This window comes from Magnolia sinica, chromosome 5 (assembly GCF_029962835.1).
Source record: "Magnolia sinica isolate HGM2019 chromosome 5, MsV1, whole genome shotgun sequence".
Lineage (NCBI taxonomy): Eukaryota > Viridiplantae > Streptophyta > Magnoliopsida > Magnoliales > Magnoliaceae > Magnolia > Magnolia sinica.
This window is the reverse complement of record NC_080577.1, coordinates 79,326,726-79,335,931: the sequence shown is the minus strand read 5'-3', so window position 1 is coordinate 79,335,931 and position 9,206 is coordinate 79,326,726. Positions and strand designations below refer to the sequence as shown.

Sequence of the window (9,206 nt, the reverse complement as noted above, 5' to 3'; positions counted from 1 at the left end):
ATTGTTTTAATTCTGTTGAATTTTATACCTTCAAAACCTTCAAAATCATTTCATTTGTTTAGTTTTCATTACTTAGTTAATTTTGCATTTGATTTTCTCATTCTCATAGATCATCTCCCTGTGGGATCGACCTTGTATTCACAGGATATTACTTACGAACCTATGCACTTGGAGGCAAGCAATCAGATCGCAGTCTTAAAGTCTCTACGGCCGCCCTGGGCCAAGCGATATAGATAAGGCCATTGATTAAATGGATGTATTCTAGCTTCCCCAATCTTGTTGGATGAACAGACTTAATTAAATACTCGGCTAACATGAACATTCATAGCATTGCATTGGCATAGGTTATGGCGACTTGGGCATTGTGGTTGCGTGTTGAAGGAGTGTTGGCATTTGCGAATGTGGTGTTGGAGTCGCTTATGAGGGAGTGTTGGATTGTGAGGGCATGCATCATCTTATGAAAACATGCACATGCATTAATAAGAGCATTTAGGAACTAGGTGTTTAAGTTGCTTTATCATACGTAACTTAGAGTTAATGGAACTACTAAGTTGATCACTCACTCCCACTCTAGGACGATGTTATAAAACACCAACCAAACAATATTATCATTGCAAGTACTATTGAGTTCTCAGACGGGTAAGCTTAGAGTGGCTTGCACCACCGTCGTTGTGTTTCAGAGGATTGAACCAAATAAAAAATTTTACACTTTAATCATTTTGGGTATGTATATTGTGGCTTGTATAATCATTATTTGGGCGGACATCATATTTTAATTATATTTTTACTATTAGCCCTATAATTCTAAATTTTTGTTATCTCTACCTCACTTTGGGATCCGCTAAATTACATTGCGTTAGTCTAATTGCTCATGTATGAAATGAGTGTGAATATGAATGAGGTCACACGTGCATTTTTATTTGATTAACACCTAGAAACTCGAGATCGAAGTTTATATACTCGGGTGCCGATTTTTGGGGTATTATAGCTATGATATGGTAATAACTTGGTAAGACCAAAGTCAATCCATAAGGAGTGTGAAAACACAACTAGAACTAGTCTAAAGGTCTAAATAGGTTTTCTAGGTTTTTAATCCAACGAATAGGTTAAGGGTAAAATAATAAAAAATAAAGTATTAAGGATCTAGGGATCCACTTCTAGCAATCATAATGTTTAATTCATCGATTCATCTTTTACAACTCAATTAGAACCGTCCAATTCATTTTAATCGGAAGATCAAATAGTTAAAACCAATCTCAACATCCAACAATATATGATATTAATTGAATGATTCTCTCATGAAGTACTCGGATCATCGAACCCAAGGATTGACAACCCCAAGTATAGGTTCAAGATGTAGTAATAACTCGGTAAGACTGAGGTTAAATTCATATGGAATTTGGAGAGCATATGTTAAGATTTTAATCTAAGAAGAACGGTTGGTCTGGGTTTTTAATCTAGCTTAATAGAGTTTGTAAAAACAATGATAAAAAAGTATTAAGGATCCAAGAATCCCCAATCAATAGACTTTGAATTCAATTTATCTTCTCAAGTTGATAACTTAACTAGAACTGGATTCCAATCATTCTAATTGGAAGATAATACATTAATATCAGTCAAAACATCCAACATAGATTAAAATCATGATACGCTTGATTTCTCATGAAGATCTATGTAATCACATCGCAGGGAATTGAAACCATCTAATGTACCCGAAGGTGACAATAGATCAAATAGCTTTACAGATTGATTATTTGCCCAATCTAGGAATTCGATCACATCTAATCATAATTCAACATAAAATCCTTAACTTTTATGGAAGAAATGAATTAAAATATCAAATATCCATCAAAAGGTTCATTCCTTAGCCTCAGCTAAGAGATTAGCCAATCAAAGACATGATTGAATTAAAACTTGAAAAGAAAAATATAAAAACTAACTAGATTCGAAGGATTGGAGGACTCCTTGGAGGCTCCATAACTCCCAGCTCTACACCTTCTACCCTAATTTCTCCATCGTAAAGTTTAAAACAACTTAAATAGGAAAATTTCACACCGAATTGGAACAGACTCTAATTTATGCATTTTGGTTACGCTTCGGCTACAGCCTTCGATACACTTCGGTTGCACTGAACATGGTCTTCTGTCTCACCAAATTTACTTTTAGTTGCATCCAGATTTCATTAATTTGCATATGAAGTCTATGTCTTCTTTAGGTCACACTGAGGCCCCCCCCCCCTTCGGTGGCACCGAACTTAGCTTCGATCAAACCGACTGTCGAGCCGAACTATCTCCAAAAATCATAGTTTGTTGATGGATTGTTCTGTGCATTTTCAATTGGGCCGAACCAACCTTAGGTGGCACTGAACAGTCTGTTTATTCTGTTATTTACACTATGTGATTCTCAATCTTTTCTTCACCTTTTGTACTTGGTTTTCTTGGATCTTTGGCATGTGAATTATTCATTAATGACTTCCAAATCTCCAAGTCTTCTTTTGATTAATCTTTTAAGCTTTAATCATTTTTGTTAGGTATGATTTCATCTTTGTTTCCTGGATTAGCTTTCATGTATAAACTAGATGTTTATTAATCAATTAAGTACTTTGAATGCATGGAAATTAATGCAATTAAGAGGATAAATATGTAATATTTCGATGTTATCATTGTACATCAATCATAGGGAATTCAAAGCATCTATTATTCTCAAAGTCTACAATAGATCAAAGAATTTTACAAATTGATTACTTATCTAATCAAGCATTGTAATTGCACTTCTAAGCATCTAATGTGCTTAGAGTCGATAATGGATCAAAGATGAAACAACACAAAACCTTTTAAGGAAATTCAAGCCAACTTCAATTAATTAATTATCATTTAAATCCAAAAGTATGAATCCATAAACTAAAACATAGTAATAAGCTAGAAGCTTCACCCCTTAGTCTTAGTTAAGAGATTAGTTAGACATAGCTAACTTAAAAACAAACTAAAAACTAAAGATCTACTAAAACCCATGAAGATATCAAAAGAGGAAGAATGCTGTCATTCTCTCCCTCTCTAAACCCTAGGAGATCATTTGGGATGTCCTAAGACCCCAATTTATAGTTTTGGAGATCCAACTTTCACATCACCTCTTAAAAATAGCAAACCAACTTTGAATTTATGCAGCCACACGCACCTTCGATGGCAACGAGCAATGATTCCGGCAACTAACTATAAAATTCATGAGTTTCTCAATGGGATCGAGTCATCTTCTATGGGATTGAAGTTGTCTTTGATGGCATCGAAACTATCCTTGAAGGCATTGATGCAGCTTTTAGGATTGTCTTTCTAGCGCTGGAATTTTATATTTTGATTTCTTGGCCATGAATTTTAGAACTCTTTTTTCTTGTTTTCTTCACTTGTTTTCAAGCATCATTCGACTTCCTCTTGATCTCCTTTGGTCCACATGCTTGAATATACTTGATCTCTATCCCTTGAGCTCTCAAATATTTAAATGCTCTACTCTTGATTATCTTTGGACTTTAAATCTTTACCTTTAACTCAGATTTAGTATTGGACTTCAAATCTCTCCTTGCACATGAAATGCACATAATTAGGACTAATTAAGTTGATGAATATGATAAAAGAAATGCAAAATAGGGGATAAATATGCAATATTTATGTGTTATCATGAACACGGTGAGTATAAATAGGAGGGCCAATTCCCTTGAGGTCCGCAATAGTCCATCCAAGGCTTCCTTTATGTTATTTGAGAGTAGAAATTAATATCTCTCTTATTCCCTATCCAAGTGGGAAGAAATCACCATTACATATTTCTCATCGCATATTTAAGATCAACAGGCAAAGGTTTTAGGTCAAGCATCGGTGCCTTCACACTAGCTAGTAGAGGCTTTGAGTCCTTTTGAGGTAATCATTCAAATTCTAGCCTCCGCTGATTAGTTTCAAGTACTGGGGTCGCATCAAGCAAGGCATCCATCTTCCTAATCATGTCATCATCCAAGTCAGTGGAGTGGGCCAAGCACATCTCTAAGTGTCTAAGTACAAAGCCAAAAGTGACATGTCATCAAATAATGAATCTATCAAGTTAATTTTATGGACATCATCATCATCCTCTTATTGTTTGCACATATTGAACACGTTTAGGTCAAGTGTCATATTCCCAAAGAACAGTTTCATAATCTCGTTCCTACAATTGATTATAGCATTTGATGCAGCTAGGAATGGGTAACTAAGGATGACAGGAATTTGAGTGATAACATCAATGATGGGCTACATAGCTAAACTAATTAAATCTACTGGATAGAAGAATTTATCAACTTGGACAAGCACATCCTCTGTCATCCCTCTCAATATACGAATCAAATTATTGGCGAGTTAGAGTGTGGTCTTGGTGGGTTTTAATTCACCTTGGCCAAGGAGTTCGTAGACCAAGTAGGGGATCAATTCACACTCTCCCCTGAATCAAGTAAAGCATGCTCAATTCGGTGGTTCCCAATCACACATGAGATGGTTGGGCTATCGAGATCTTTATATTTTTTGGTACATCCTATTTGATGATGGCACTCACTTCTTCTGTCAAAAATATCTTTTTATGAACATAGTGTCGTCTCTTGGTCGTGCAAAGGTCTTTAAGGAATTTGGCATATGATGGGATTTGCTTTATGACATCCCATAAAGGGATGTTGATTTTCACCTATTTGAGAACCTCTAAGATATCTTGAGTATTAGGTAGAGGTTGTGGTGAGATCAACAGTTTTGGCCATTTGACTTATATTCTTTTTTTTTTCGGTTCTTTCTCGTGTGTAGTATTAATAGGCTCATCATCTCTCTTAGATTCTTTTGTCCTTAGGCTTCTCAATCTTCATCGTGATGCTTTTGTCAATTGTTTTTCCACTTCTAAGAGTGGTGATGGACTTTGCATGCTCCACATATTGGGTAGAAGAGCAGGGGTCACTTATCTCGCATTGTGGTTTTGGGTTAGGTAGAGGTTGGGCTGGAAGATTCCCCTTCTCCCTAACAACTAGTTGTGACTCCAATCTTTGAATGGATGATGCAAACATTCCCAATGATGTTTTAATATCCTATAATGCTTACATAATATTTTGATTGATCTGCTCTTTATCGTGCATGAACTTTTGAACTATATCCTCTTAGGTCTTTTCTGTGTTAATAATGGAATGAGGATCGAAAGAAGGGACAATTGAGGATTTTTATCAGTATTAGCCATTTGTCCATTCCTCTAATTGAGGTTTGCGTGGTTCTGCCTACTAGAATTTTACGTGTCTGAGATTAGAGCACTAAAAGGCCTTTGATAATTGTTCATGGTATTGGATTTCTCATGTAACAACTCTTAGAATGCAGGAATTGTAGGACACTCCTGTGTCAAGTCTATGTATCTTATGCAAATACCGCAAACTATTGCAAGGGTCTCCTTGGGTTATTTAATTCCATGGCTTCGACCTTTCTTGTGAGGCTGGCCACTCTAGCATGAATGTCATCTTCTTCCCTCAAGACATACATTCCTCCCTTTTCTTTGGTTGATTGAATTATCTCAGGATTGTGCATTTTCAACTAACATGTCAAAATAATCCCATGCATCATCGGAATATTTGTTCAAGAATTCGACATTGCACATCATTTCTATGAATTAGTGCATGGTCTAAGTCAATCAATCATAGAGAAAACTTATGACCCACCAAATTTCGTAGCCATGATGTGGGCAAGCACTTAAAAGATCCTTAAACCTCTCCCAACATTGGAAGAAGGTTTCTTCCTCCTTCTGCGAAAAATTCATGATGGCCCTTCTAAGGGTGTTAGCCTTATGAATCGAGAAGAACATTTTAAGGAACTCCTAGGTCATCTCATCCGATGTCCCAATCAATTTCGGTCTTAAGGAGTGAAGCTATGACTTGGCCTTCTCCATCAATGAAAAAGGGAATAAGTTTAGTCTCATGGTGTCATTTGACACATTGTTAAAGTTTAAGGTCGTTACAATCTCATCAAACTCCTTGAAATGTAGGTATGGACTCTCAGAATCTAGTCCATGAAATTTTGAAAGTAGTTGGATCACTCGTGGTTTAAAATTCATGTTTCTTGCATTGTGTGAAAAAAATCATACAAGAAGGTGTGCTCGTCCTAGTTGGTTGCAAATAATCATGTAGGGTTATAGTTGGAGGACCATTGTGCACATCGTTCTCTTCTTGTTGTTCATCGACACGACGATGAGGTTGATTCTCAGTCATATTCTCGGCCAATCTAGAGGATCTTAGGTGTTTTTAAATTCAGTGATGAATAGGTAATCCTTCAACTAGCCCTCCTTCACTTAGGAGACTGAGAGTGTTGTCATGAACCCACTTGGACATGAACCACTCACAAACCTAATTCTAAGCCTAAACCTACTTCTACTGGAAAAAACTTCTACAACAAAATAAGAAATCTAAAACAAACTAAAGGAAGAGGGTTGGAAGGATAGTACCCGATTGATAATTCTAGGTTAGATTTTGCAAAAGTAAACAAACAATTTGTGTGTTTAAATTATCAGAAAAACCTAATTTAGAAATGTAAAGAAAAATAATCTTAATCATAAACCAATTCTATCCCTAAGGTATTTCAGAAAAAATGCAACCGAAGTCCCAAGCAATGGTGCCAAAAACTTATTGAGCAAACCCCAAGTGCAGTGTTGCGATGTAGTTTTACTCAGTGAGACCGAGATCGAATCCACATGGACTTATATTTGTGCGTTCTCTAAAATACTTTAGAACTATAACTGGAACTAATTATAGAATTGGATTTTAAGAAGAAGCGTGATTAAAACTAAGATAATTTAAAGGAAAATCAATACAGCAAAGCACTAGAGTGTTGAGGATCCACTAATAGTCATTCTTAATATCTAATTCACTTGATTCAATTAGATAACTCAACTAGAATCGAAGTCTATCTTATGTAGCCGTATAATAAAGCGGTTAAATCATCATTCACAACCCAAAATATATTTAAACTTCAATTGATTTAGTTCCTACATATGGCACCAAAGTATTGATTGCATGGAATTCAAAGCATCTATCATGCCCTTAGTCTACGAAAGATCAATGGATTTTACAGATCAATCCCTTACAAAATAGATAAGCAATCATTCTTAACCTTCCTAAGCATCTAATGTGACTGGAGTCGACAACTAATCAAGGTAAACTAAAAATAAATCTTCATTCAAACCTTATGTTAATGAATTATTCATCATTCACACCAAATACTTGAATCAAAGTAAACAAGAACATTAAAAACCATTATAAGCTTCACCTCTTACCCCTAACTAAAAGATTTAGCCAACCATGGACATGATTGAACTATACTCAAACAAAAACCTAAAAACTAAAGTAGAACAGAAGGATTGGAGAAGAAAGATTTCGTAGAAGCTTCGTAACTCCTTGCTCTATCTCCTCTACCCTAATTCGTATCTAGACTAGCTTGGAACATCCCTTTAAATAAGATAAACTCACAATGACTTGGAACTAACTTTAATTTTCACACTTTTGTTACGCTTCAGTTGCATTGATAATCACCTTTGGTTGTAGCCGAATATACCATTGGTCAGACTGAACCCACTTTTGGTTATAGTTGAATTTACCCAAACTAGGTTTGAAGTCTCTGTCTCCCTTAGGTCGCAATGAACTTCCCTTCAATGGCATAGAACCTGGCCTTAGTCAGGCCTAAGAGTCAAGCCAAATTAACTCTGAAAATCATGGTTTCTTGTTGAGTGTGAAATATTGCATATTTCTCCCTATTTATTCCTTGGTTTTACGAATATGATGCCACTTAATTAATCTATTTCTACATGTTTTCTCTTACAAGGTGATTTTGAGAGCTTATAGTGAAAGGATGCCAAAAGCATGGATTTGATGCTCTAAGATTACCAAATCAAGGATCGGATATTTAGAGGTCAAGATTGAAGATTTTAAGAGTCCGAGTTGTAAGAAAACCAAGTGAAGAATAAAAAAAATTGAGATTGCAAAGTGCATAATTCTGGAACCTCTGAACTTGACAGTTCGATGACATCAAACACAGCTTCAATGCCATTTAAATAAGTGTTCGATGCCATCGAAGGAGGCTCAATGACATTGGAAAATCAAAGAAAAATCAAGTTTGGTTGCTTAACAATTGGGTGCAATTCTCAATCTCATTGAAAACACCTTCGATCCCATCAAAGACCAGTTCGATGCCATCGAAGCCAGTTTGATGACATCAAAATTATCATTAATTTTGGGATGAACTCGCCGGACAGTTTGGGTCGTTTCTTAATCCCATCAAGCACATGTTCAATGACATCGAAGCCAGTTCGATGTCATCGAAGGTTTTGCATAAAGATAACAAAGTATGCATGGGACAATTTTCAAATTTGAATTGAACAATTCGATCGATCTTCAATCCCATTGAAGTCCTATCGAAGCTCCCATCGAAGCCCAAATACCACCATAAGGATAAAATGGGCAGCCATATATATATATATATATTCCACATAATGGGCCTCAAGAAAATGGCCCATCTACAAACAACAATATGGGCCCATAGGGAAGACTATGGCCCAATAACAATGTCACCAAAACCATGCATTATGTTGGACTAAATGGGCAGCCCATAAGCCTAAGTACATAAATAAGATCATGTCCAAGTTGGGCTAAATGACCCTTACAACATCAGCCCAAAAACTAATAATTTAACTGGGCAAACAAGGGCCCAATCGCACCCGTATTTCAGCCCACAAGTCCAACATAATGGTGGAAACAACCTATACATACATCAGGGCCAAGCTTAGACGTCTTAGCTCGTTTGGGCCTGCTAGATGTCCCAAAAATCTGGTTCATTTAAGGTCCTTATAATTCAACTAAAGTGGGCCTCTAAGAGCACTAATTAAGCACAAAACTTTAAGAATAAAAGCATGAAACATACACACAAGTCCCTCAATATGATGAGCCTCACACCCTTTAAAATTTCAGCCATATACAATGTACTTTAAGGCATCATGCTGGACTTTCAACCCACCTAACTTCCTGGGCCTGCTGAGGTCCAGAAATTGACAGGGGGCTCCACCAGATGGAGAGTGGACATACATCACATAAATCAAGTGAGACTGCTACTGGACTGCAAATCGAGCAGCAGCCTAAAGCCATGGGTGTCCCACATGGGTTGGACGGTCCAAGGCCTGGATGGCTG

At 36.5% G+C, this 9,206-nt stretch overlaps 1 non-coding gene across 1 annotated transcript; it reads left to right on the top strand.

Annotated features, from left to right (window-relative positions):
* Nucleotides 1-5,704: 5,704 nt before the first annotated feature.
* Nucleotides 5,705-5,811, top strand: LOC131247487 (small nucleolar RNA R71). Its single transcript, XR_009171778.1, has one exon. It is a non-coding gene; the product is annotated as a small nucleolar RNA R71 (small nucleolar RNA).
* Nucleotides 5,812-9,206: the final 3,395 nt, after the last annotated feature.